We start from the raw sequence: 11,872 nt of genomic DNA, 5'->3' as shown, positions 1-11,872 counted from the left end.
TCCCATGGTTTACAATATGTCTGTCTGCATTTGGTCATTTTCTCTCATGTCCTTTGCTGCCAGTTTACTAAGTTCCAGCAGTTTGTGCTTCTCACGTAAAAATCCTTACAGACCATATGCTCACTATGAGCCCCCCTCTCTGAAGAGCAGATCTCTTACTCTACACAATGGCTGAGCAACCAGCCCATACCTGCCCTCAGCTTTCAAATGATCCATGTCACTGGATGGTCCCCTTGATGAGCAGAGAGGAGAGACTGGTGTCTCCTATTTGCAGAACCAGCCTCTTTTCTAAAGGCTCTTAAATTGCAATTGGACTACGTCTATTGACATTGACCTTGTTTCTGAAGGTGACCACCACACAGTAAACACTTGCTTGCTACATCCTCTAAAACTGCATCTCTCAAGACAAATGAATAGTGGAGAGCCTGCGCATCAGTCTCCCCATAGGAGGACTAGAAAATGCACTTTCACTCAATGGGGAGAGGGGCTCCATTTTCAAAAGTCAGACTTAGGAAATAAGAAGTGAGAACAAGAAATGTGCAGTTTAAGCCATGATCCTCAAATCCCTTGAGCTAAAGGACCATTGCTCTGACTGGGGGCGGTGTGTGTGTGTGTGTGTGTGTGTGTGTGTGTGTGTATGTGTGTGTGTGTGTTTAAAACATGAAGTCTTTTTATGTAGCCCAGGCTGGCCTCAAACTCATGATGATCCTACTGCCTCTACATGCTGGGATTACAAGTGTGAGGCACCATGGCCAAATAGGCCATGTTTTCTGATTGTACCATCATACAAGCCTGAGCTGGAACCCCAGTACTTCTACTCACTTTTTAATTATTCCAAATAATCCCAGACCTATCTCATACCTCTTTAAGAGCTTTAAAGAAAACAACATGTATAGAGTATCTGGCACATGAGTTGAAGCTCAGTAACCTCCCTTCGTTGTGTCTTCACAAACTCTGCAGCCTGCCTTCTCTCAGCTCGGCTTCTGCTCTGTTGCCAAACTGCTCACTCTTTTTGAGGTCTGGTATTCAAACTCCCCAAGAGAGAGGCTCTCATTGGTCCAAGTTTGGTTACCACTGTGCTTGTTGGGTGAAGTTGTCATCGCGGGTTCCATCATAGGCTGCTTGCCAGCCTATAAAATGCGTGCTTATGGATCAGGTGCCCATTCCCCGCTCAATCAGCTCGAGGGTGGGGTTGGGAGGGAGCAGAATCACGTGGTACCAAACATAGCCACCTATTCATAAGAAACTCATGCTTTCCTCAGCTAGGGTCTGTGGATAGAAACTCCTTAGAAGGGGCCCGTGGGTGTGGCAGGAATTCTGAGGCTTAGCCCATCCAGTACACCTAGGCTTCTCATTTATCCAGCCTGCCAAAGTAATGAGGCATTCAAGTTAACTGAAGTCTCTTTTTAATTCCAACTTTTCATCTCCACCAGGCCAGAAACAGCAGTTAAAAAAAAAAAAAAAAAAAAACTAGAAAAAAAACTAGACCACAGCTAAGAAGGGGAAAAACTTAACCCTAAAAAGAGACCTGTTTCTAGAACACGTTTTTCAGTTTCCAAAGCACTTTCCCATCCGTTTCCTCTTTGCAGAGTTTACAGACTGGCAGCCACAGGCTAGATCCAGACTGCAGACAGATTTTATTTGACCCACACAATGTTTTTTAACATTTTTTTAATTAGTTGCCAACACTTAAAAGTCAGGAGATTTCCCATAAAACCCTGGATTTCTGGCTTCTCTGGGGAAAACAGAAACGATTTAGATCCTCATTCCATCCGGACAAGTGTCAGCTGGGACTGAGAAGGCTGTTGCTCCTGGATGGGGCATGAGCTCACTGTATCCTCCCAGCCACCTTCCCTTTCTCATGGTGACCTACTTGGCCCCTGGAAGGCTTTTTTTTTCCATGTTACATAACTTGGGAGAGTTTATTCTGTCATTCTAGCACATGGGTCCCAGAGACAGGACTGGAGCTGTCAGGCTTTGGAGCAGGCATCTTTATCCACTGAGCCACACCACTGCCCCCCCCCCCGTGGGTTTCTGAAGCCCCATTTGAATCCCTTGGATTAAGTGGATAAAATAATAAAGACCACACATTCTGAATCCTAACCCAGTTGAAATCTCCACTTTGTTTTTTATCTTGCTTTGGGACTCTGGGCAAATTTCCCAATTCCTCAGACTTTTTTTTCTCATCTGTAAAATGGGAGTGATAATAATATAATTCAACTCAAAGACACATTGGGCCAACTAAATGAGTAAATACATACTTAGAACACTGGTTGACTAGCTGGAACATTAGGAGCATTAACTACCTATCTAGTATGTATATATCATACATAGAAATCCCCAGCCCTTATTCAGAGTCCGGCTAAGTTGCCCAGGCTAACCTAGAACTTGAGATCCTCCTATCTTAGCCTCCAGAGTTCTTATAGGCAGGCCTGTTCCATCAGGTCCAGGTTTCTACTCATTTTTACCCTGGCCTACAATTTCCTTATGTGCCTCTCTGACACCTGAAAAGTTTCTAAAAGCTAACATTTTTGTGACAAGCTCATTTGGTAGCAAAATTGGTCCTGGACTGACTGATACTAAGCTATTTATCCCATTTTGAAATATTGATGTGTGTTCACAAGGTACTCTCCCACATTCCATTAGCGGGTGTGTTGGTTGGTATATATTTTATGCACCAAATTGCTTTACAAAAGCCCCCCAAACTTGGAACTACAAAATGTTTATTATGACTAGTTTGTATACCTACTCAGCAGATGGGAAAACCAAGCTAGCTCCAGAATAGCAAGAACCCTTCCCAAAGCCACGTGACTTAAAAGCAGAAGCAATTTGGAGCACTAAACATGAAGCCTGTCCTGTCTAGCTCTCTAGTATGTCCTGATGTTTCAATAGGCATATTGCTATAGGTAGTAACTATCACACAGGGATCTCCTGAAGAACTAAAAACTCTCATTTATTGAAAATGGCAAACTCTACCCTTAGTAACATTCCTTCACCTCTCTATGTTCATTTTTGCTATATACTATTGAGATAAAGTTAAAATGTGGATTATTGTCTTCTTTTTAACAGAAGAGAAAACTGAGGCCCAGAGAAGAGAAGCAATTTACTCAAATTCACACACTAAAAAAAAAAAAAAAAAAGAGGCATAACTGAAACACAAAATCCAATTCTGTGCTTTTCCTTCTTAAACCCCAGGGCCAGTCCAATAATGACATACAGTGACCTTTTAACACACTGACCCTCACACTCTGCAGACAGTCCTAAAGTTTGCAACATACCTGATGAAAGGAGAATTTCCCAAGATCTCAGCAAATATAAAAATGAGACAGCATGTCTGGGTGGACCTCATCCTTGCCTGTTCCATAAGCAGCAATGTGCAGACACCATCCAGTCAGAAGCCAGGGAGGGGAGATTTCTCAAATCCCAAGAAAAATCACAGAGACCCTACTGTTTGCTCTTCTCTGTTGATTTTTTAAGAAGCTGACATTTACTTATGCCAAAGGCCAAAAGAAATGAAAAATCTACTGGAAAGGGAATTTCATCAGTCATGAAGCAATATGTTAAAGAAACCTTTGCACATTATCAGTTCCCTTGTTTGAAATTCAGAAAGCAGAGCACAGCTATTTCATATTTTAGTGCATCAGAGACTGGGACATGAAAACAGCATGCCCAGGACCTCTTTGTAGCCCCCCTGCCATAGCACAGGGGAGGTTTGTGACTACAACTCCAACTTGACAAGTTGGAAACAAGAAGGCAGGCCATAACCTGGGTGACCTCGTGTCCCTCAAAAGCTCATGGCTGGAGTTCCTGCTACCAACAAATCCTTACTTTGATCACACACCCACAGCGACCCAGATCTTTGAATTCAGCAATTCTTTCTCAGGTTTCAGCGAGGCATTGGAAGCCTGAGCTATTTTGGGACACTTTCTCTGCTGTGGATGCCACTTTCGGAATACGCCAGGAACATGCTAAGGACCTAGAGCTCTCTATCCTGGACCTGTTTGGGGGTTTGCTCTCTCTCTCTCTCTCTCTCTCTCTCTCTCTCTCTCTCTCTCTCTCTCTCTCTCTCCTTTCCCCTCCCCCTGGGGGCTGATCATTTGGAGGACAATCACGACTGCCAACCTAATCCCAGAGGCCTGACTACTTTGCCCAGCCACAGGCTCCAAGAAGCAATGTGCCTGCCAGCACCCTCACGGTAAGGGATATGAAGGCACCAAGCAGCCCGACACGATGGTCTAAGTTTGGATGCAGGCTGAGAAGACAAGATGAGGAGGGGTGTGGGGGTAGGGGAGATGAGGGGTTTTATTCCCCCAAACATCTTATTCCTACGATCGATCGATCATCACTTCCCAATCTGATGCAACTGACTCGGCAGGCATTCAGGAGCCTGTGAGCTCCATTTTCTTCTTCTAAAATCTTCTGCACCTGTAAGTACCGGGGCTCACTGATGTTCACGTTGACTTCTGGGGAGGGGGAAAGGAGGAAAGAGTGTAGAGATGGTCATCATTATCTGATTCAGGTGTGGGAAAGTCCGAGGATTTGGAAGACTGTCTGCCAGGCACCCCCCCACACCCCTTCCCCTGCCCACGGAACTGCTTCTTAGCTTGAAAACTAAAAATGCCTCTGTTCTTTCTAAGCCTCTCTCTGGCATAACAGAAACCCCATCTATGCTTAGGGGTACTTTGTTCATCAGTACTGTTCACACCTGATTTTTTTTCTCATGTTGGATTTAATGGCAAGAGTGTACCCTTGGCATTTGAATTTCTTAAATGCATCCACATCTACTATTGTGGGCACAGCCCCTGCTGGCTTCTCCATCTTTTACGCAGTAATTTGCTGAAACTGTGAAAGATGTTGTAAGCGGGAGGGTATAAATGAGAATCTAGAAACTCCTCCATGGTAAAAGGGAAGAGCAATGTGGTTGATTCTCAACGCAGTTAGAAATGCTGCCACAATGGGGAGGCTTCCTGCTAGGCAGCGAGATGGTCCCTTTCAGTGCCTTCATATTTTAATGGAAAGAGAGGCCAAAATAGCTGCTAGCTCCCCAGGAAAGGAGCATTTCTGATGCTTTTACCACTTTACTGAGAGACTGGACATTGTTTCCAGGCAGCTTAACAGTCCCCAAAGCAGCTCCAATGGCTGCCCAAAGGGAAGAGAGAGGGGGTGGGAGGGAGAGACAGAGAGCGAGAAACAGAGAGATAGTCAGCCCTTCTATGTCTTCTTTGGGGGCCTGCAGGAGTTTCCAGAAAATAGCCCAAGATGCTAAAGCCAGGTCCTGCAGACACCCCTTCTCTCAACAGCAAGACCAAATCATCCACAAGGTACAGAATTTGTTGGGAAGTGAGCATGAAATCTTTCTTTGCTGGGAAGCTATTTGAAGTGCCTACCTATGTCCTAATGTCCATCTGAGCTTTTGTAATAATAAGAACAGGTGACTTCCATCTAGATGCAACCCTGTCCTTAAGCAAAGAAAAAGCATAAGACGTTGCTTGAATCAGGCTGGCTACTTCAGTGTCTGTGACCAGCAAAGTCAAAAGTTTCTTGAGTTCTACAGTCAATGCTGGGTATGAAGTGGAGTTAGCGATGTTGCCATCTGGACTGGAGAAATGCTGAAGAGACATGTACTTCATGTGTAGTAGAACAAAGTTTACTTTCAGTGTGCAGAAAGAAGCTAGTCTCCAAGGGAACTTGTTTTCACCTTGGAGGCTGCCTGTTGGTATGGTCTTTGGGATCTTGTGAAGTCTCTTTGTGAGGAGCTCTGAGACCTCTGGTGCTTGGGTCCTAGAAGTTCACTGTCAGGAAGGCTTTGTTGCAGAGCCTTGAGTGTTAGTGGTAGCCTGAATCTTATGTCTACCTTGTGGCATTCCAAGAGCATTAAGAATGTTCCCCCTGGCCTTCTAAATCCTCCCCATCCACTCCCAGGGACTTGGAAAGTCTTAAGTACATAATTCCTTTAACCCAGGGCTTTGGCATCAGTTAAAATGCCAACCTCCTGGGAGGGTCAGCCTGTTAAAGCTCATTTGGGTAAATCCCATTCTGACAGTAGATTTTGACAGAGGGTAGAAGAGCAAAACGGTGCAAAGCTAAGATCACTGTAGATGAAAATGACCCCCGGATCTGAAACCAGGGGGCAGAAGCCAGATTACAGTCAGAAGCACCAAGAAGCCCTCTTAGCACAAAGAGGGAGCTCTAGTCTTGCAAAAAAAAAGGGGGGGTATAAGACAGCCTATTGAAGCAGAGGCTCAAGTTTGGTGAATAGGAATCTATTTAATGAAATTGAGGTTCAGAAAGAATCTCATCTACAGGAATGGATTAATAGATGGGAGGATTTCTTGCAAGTTTATTTGCAGGGTGAATTACCCAAGCCACTGAACATGGGCCGCCAAACTTGTGAAGGTGCCTCGGGGTAAGAAATGAAACGGAACTAGTACTATGCCACCCCTACACTCAAGAGGTCAAAAGAGAGGCGCGCACACACACACACACACACACACACACACACACACACACTCACCATTTCTCTCCTCTGCAACCAGCATTAAGCATACTCTCAAGATGCTTCATGGTAGATGTGATGGCACATATGCTTGACAACAACCGTAAGTTACAAAGAGAGGTTACCTCAGCGCAGCCACAGGTCAAGGCTCCTTTCTAGGCCATGGCAAACCGAATAGGATCACCTGAGTCCAAACCTTAGCCCTTCCACTTCCTAGCTGGGTGGCCCTGGGCAAGTCATGGACCCAATTTTAGTCTCATCTGCAAAGTGGACACAGTAACCACAGGATATGTCAGAGTGTCATAAAAGCTAAATACAACAATGCCTGTGGAGCCCTGAACAGTTCCTAGTACGAAGGATGTGTTTAACAAAAGTCAGCAATGATGAACATTCCCTGCTTTAGGCTCTCTGCGTCATCATCTGAGAATGTCTCACAAGCGGCAGGCAAGGTGGTCCTCCTCAGTTCGCTTCTAACAGCACTACGGGTTGCTGGCTCATCGTTTTCCTTCATTTAAAATGGTTCTTTTCCTCCTTTCCTGCCAAGATCCCTAGAGTAAAGCAAGCCTTTCCTCCCACTGCTTCTGCATCCCTCCATCTCCCAGCTAACTAAACAGATGGAGTTGCTGAGAGAGGTTCCTGAAGTCTTTCTCTTGGCTAACCAAATGAGCTTTGTTGCCCATTCCCTAACATGAAATCAATTCTGGCCCACTGGGTCCAGTGGAGTGCAGCTCTCTATGGCCCAAGAAGGGGAAAGGAGCCCCACGTTAAAAATGGAGTCTGATTCTTTTCACTCACTGCACTGTCACATCAAGACAATACAACAGCTGCTTTCTCGCTAGGATTTCCCAAGCCTGTGGCTGCTAGACCACTGTTATTCCCTTCTCCCAACACCCTTCGCCCTCCCTCAGCTCAGAGGAGTCTCTTTTTCTGCACTCCAGGGTACAGCAGCTTCCATGGGCTTTCCTCAGCTTCCTCTCCCTGCCGCTCCCTAAGCCTTCCTGGGGATACAGAGCTCACTCTTGTAAGGGGTGTGGTGGTAAAAAGGAGCTCTGCTTTCTGTGCAGGCATGCCCTTGGTGTGCCCTCTGCTTTCTAGCCCCCCCCCCCCGTGTCTCTGCTCCACAAGGAAGGAGGAGGAACCCTCCCTAGGCCTGGTTAGATCGATACCCCCTCTCTCTTTGCAGTGCTAGGGGCTGAACCAAGAGTTATGAAGCAGGCAAGGCAAGTGCTGGAGCACCAAGCTATACTGTAGTCCCAGTCCATATCTCTCAAATCAGACGACAGACCTACATCTTCTCAAAATCTAAATGGGGGTGTTTCTTGAACTAATTCAGTCTGGGAGTTGGCTAAGATACATACTTTTTTAAAAAAAAACTATCTCCATAGAAATATAGTCTCTGGGTTTGGGCTTCAGCCCTGGAATCTGCACGTTTCAAAAGTTCTCCTTCAGATAATGAGAACAAAATCTCTGCCAAAAAAAAAGAAGAATTTTTAAAATTAAAAGCATAAATAGCAAAGAAAGAAAGAAAACCCTATAAAATTATGTACACACACATGCACACACTCCCTCACCCTTGCTGAAGCTGCCTCTCTGAGAGTAAAGTAATTCATTTTCTCCACCCTTGGCCCTCTACTTGTTTTTAAAATAAACTTTTCAAAAGGAAAAAGAAACACACACACACACACCCCTCTCCTTGGGCACCTTAAGAAGCCAGTGTGCTCTGTCTTGTGGAATAGGGGTGAGTGTAGAGGTGAGGAGGAGAGTCTCAGGTCTCTGGTTCCTATCAGGGACCCCAGCTTTGTACCCTGAGTCTCCAGAAGCATGTGTCAATGCTTCCCGAGTGCAGGCCTTGTCCAAGCAGCAGCTCCCAGGCTGCTTCCCCTAACCCTTAAGCAGTTTCAGATTTGGGGATTGAAGGCCTAAATCAGTGATGCCACCAGTCTGAGATGCAAAATGGATAGAGTCTTTATCAAGAGTTGTTTGGAGCTGGTTGGAGCTATAGAAGATGTTGGTGACTGATAATACGCTTAGCCAAAGTGGCAGGGTGGGATTGAGTTAGCCTGGGCTTCATAAGCTGTAAGACCCATGATTTGCTCATCACTCATTGAAATGAAAATGATAACACAGGGAATACCTGCCTCATTGTGTTGTTCATGTGGAATTATGAGTTACTTCATGTAATATGTTGAAAACTGTGCCTGGCCAACATTAAGCATTTAGCAAGCAAAAACTATGGTTCTTCTTATTATAAATATATGTAGGTGAATGCTTATTATACATAAATTAATATATAATTTAGATAGTATGATTAATATATCTTTTCTAGTTCTGATGATTCAACCTAGAGTTTTATGCCTGCTAGACAAGTACCCTGCCCCCAGCTACATTCTCAATCCTCTTTTTATGTATGTATGTATGTATGTATGTATGTATGTATGTATGTATTTTGGTACAGATTACCAAATACAAAGTTATTTGAGCTGTTTTTGAACAGTGTGAGTAACACACACAGACACACACACACACAAACTACCTAGCTAGTTACTATCTACAAGAAATAAATGAGATGATGTGTATGAAAAATAGTCAGAACTCTTACAATTATGGCTCTAGAATCTTTTAAAAGAGAATTCTGTATTTGTTCTAAGAATCCTATCAGAGAAAAATGTCATGTTGGATAAATACTTTAAGAGGAAGAGACATTGACCAAGGGTCATTCAAAGTCCCAGAATGAAGATGGTAGTTTTGAGTCTCTTACACTAAGACTCTCATCCCTAAATTGTTGCATTAGATTTATGGGATTATAGGATTTGGTTCTAGGACTTGCTGTGTCTAATTAAAGCTTTATGACTCCGAGGAGACCAGCTGAAGTTACATAGCCTGGATCTAAAAAATAAAAATAAAAATAAAAATAAAAATAAAAATAAAAATAAAAATAAAATAAAGCATCTATGATGTACTCCCAGGTTGAGCTTTCTAGCATAGAAGGTTTCAGCTACCATCATGTCATTGTGGCCTTTCTCCTTTAGGCTCCAAATGCATATGGGGCTATTGATTTGGTAAAAATCACTACAACATAGCACTGCAATCCCAGAAAAGATAAATAACTCCTTTCACTCCAGGCCAATGTTCCTACCACCCCACTCCTTAGAGCTGGAGGCTCACCTGACTGTGCTTCCAGGTCCAGGCCCCAGAAATGTAAAATAGGAGGAGAGAAAATAAAACCATGAGGTCCACCAGTACCATCTGGCCTCCAAGCCTTGCCTGGGCTCTAAGCCAAGATTCTCCTCTTACTGCTATACACAGCCACTTAGAAGCCCCAGTGGCACTCACAAGCTCAGCAAGCCCAAGCTGGCCTGTCATCTTTTACCATCACTCCTACCTACATGTGTTCCTTGACTCCACTGACAGTGTCACCACAGGCCCAAGCTGGAATGTCAGGATCATTGTCACATCCCCCCCACCACCATCTTGACCCCATCACACCCAGCCTGTAGTTTCCACAAATTGACACGTGTGGAAGCCATTGACATGTGACATTCTGAAGCCGTCCCCTCCTCTCAGAGCTCACTACCACAGTCTCTGGTCCAGAGAAATTTCCTCTCTTGCCTGGACCAATCATATGGTCAGCCTGCCTTCAGGCTCCCTCCTCTCCAGCCTTTCCTTCACCTTGGTGCTGTAGAACTGTCTTCCTCCTCAGAAGCCTTCATTAGTTCTTTATTGCTCACAGAACAAAAGTTCTCATCTTGGCCAAGGAAGCTCTGGATAACTGACCCCAGCCACCTCCCCCCACTTTCCTCCACCGCTACCAATTTCACTCCACTGAATGCCCCACACTTTCACATAAACATAGCCCCTCTGTCTGAGGTGCCCTTCCATTCCTGTTACTGTTTTCCGGCAAAAGTTCCATCCCTCAGGTTCCAGTTGAACCTCCTTCATTTTTACATCTTTGCTAACTTCCTCAAGTATGAGGTCAGTTACCATCAACCACTGCTCCATGGATAAGATATTTGTTTTTACTACAGCAGCCACTAGTCCATAAGGTTTTATGTGATGAGTAGGTCCCCAAAGTCTAGCTAGGAATAGGCTAGATGATCACGTGCATTTTCCGAGCCTTTGGATTATTTACAATAAAATACTGGCTTCCTTGTTTGCAATCTGGCAATGCAAATGATAGCTGCTACCTCCTGGAATTATAAAGAATGAGTAAAGTGATGCAGATAATATTCATGCAGATAAGATAAAGACAGAGTACTTATCATCCATTCAGTGCTTTTTAAGGGTCACAAAATGTTCTAAGCTCTTCATGTAGCTTTGAAAGTAGGTAAAATCAAAGGGTTACTCCGTGCTCTATAGGTATGTTTGTGCCTGCATACGTGTGTGTGTGTGTGTGTGTGTGTGTGTGTGCGCGCGCGCGCACGCGTGCGCGCGCGTATACTATGAATATAGTGTAGGTGACATACATTCAAAGTACCTACTCCACACTGTGCCTGATACTTAGTGGGAACTCTGTTTTATCTTTCTTTCATTCATTTCTCTACCGTTCATTACTCTGACCTAGCCATCCCCTCTCTGCTTCATTATCCATGAGAACGGACTGGTTAATGCAAAAGAGAATCCCTTGGGGGTTACCTTTGGAGTTGGCATCTAAAGAGTATCTCCTGATTTAAGTTACCATTTCTTCGAGGACACAGGCGATATTGTACTGCAGTTTGTGTCTGGCAGGAGTACCCTCGCTGTGATGAGCATGTGACATGCACTAAATAAATCGTTGGCCTTAGGATTCCTAGTTATCAGCACCGTCAGCATTTTCAGTTGATAGCTGAGGCAGATGATAGATCATAGCTAACAGGTTCTCAAGAACAGACAGACAGCAACAGCTAGAACCACCCAGGAAAAGCCCTTTTGGCTGCACTTTAATGGGGGTGTGCCGCCAGGCCAGGAACCCATGTACCCAAGAGATGTATCCTACCACCACCATCTGGGTAACCAGATGCAAATCTCTCCACTTCCTTGGGCCTCCGTGTCCTCACCTGTATAATGCTGCCCCTCCGGGCTGTCTGGGAATGCATGCATGGCAGGGCAGCTGCAAAAGTTCGTTGCCAAAAGGCTGTGCAGAAGCGAAGTGTTGCTAATTTCAAGTGCTGAGGCTTCACTCACCAGGAAACACTCAGGAAGAGGGTGTGGGGGGAAGAGAGCTGGGACTTGTGTATCCAGGACATATGGGGGCCTATATTTGTTGTCTTTCTGCTTAGCAGCACTAACGAATCAAGCTGGTGCAGCCTGTGGAACACTCCGTCCTTTGGGATCCTTGGGGACAGGAGGGGTTGCGGAGCAGCAGGGCTGCAGCCAGCGTGCAATCCAGTGAGAAATAGA

Source organism: Arvicanthis niloticus, chromosome X, assembly GCF_011762505.2.
Source record: "Arvicanthis niloticus isolate mArvNil1 chromosome X, mArvNil1.pat.X, whole genome shotgun sequence".
Taxonomy (NCBI): domain Eukaryota; kingdom Metazoa; phylum Chordata; class Mammalia; order Rodentia; family Muridae; genus Arvicanthis; species Arvicanthis niloticus.
Note: the sequence above shows the minus strand (reverse complement) of the source record.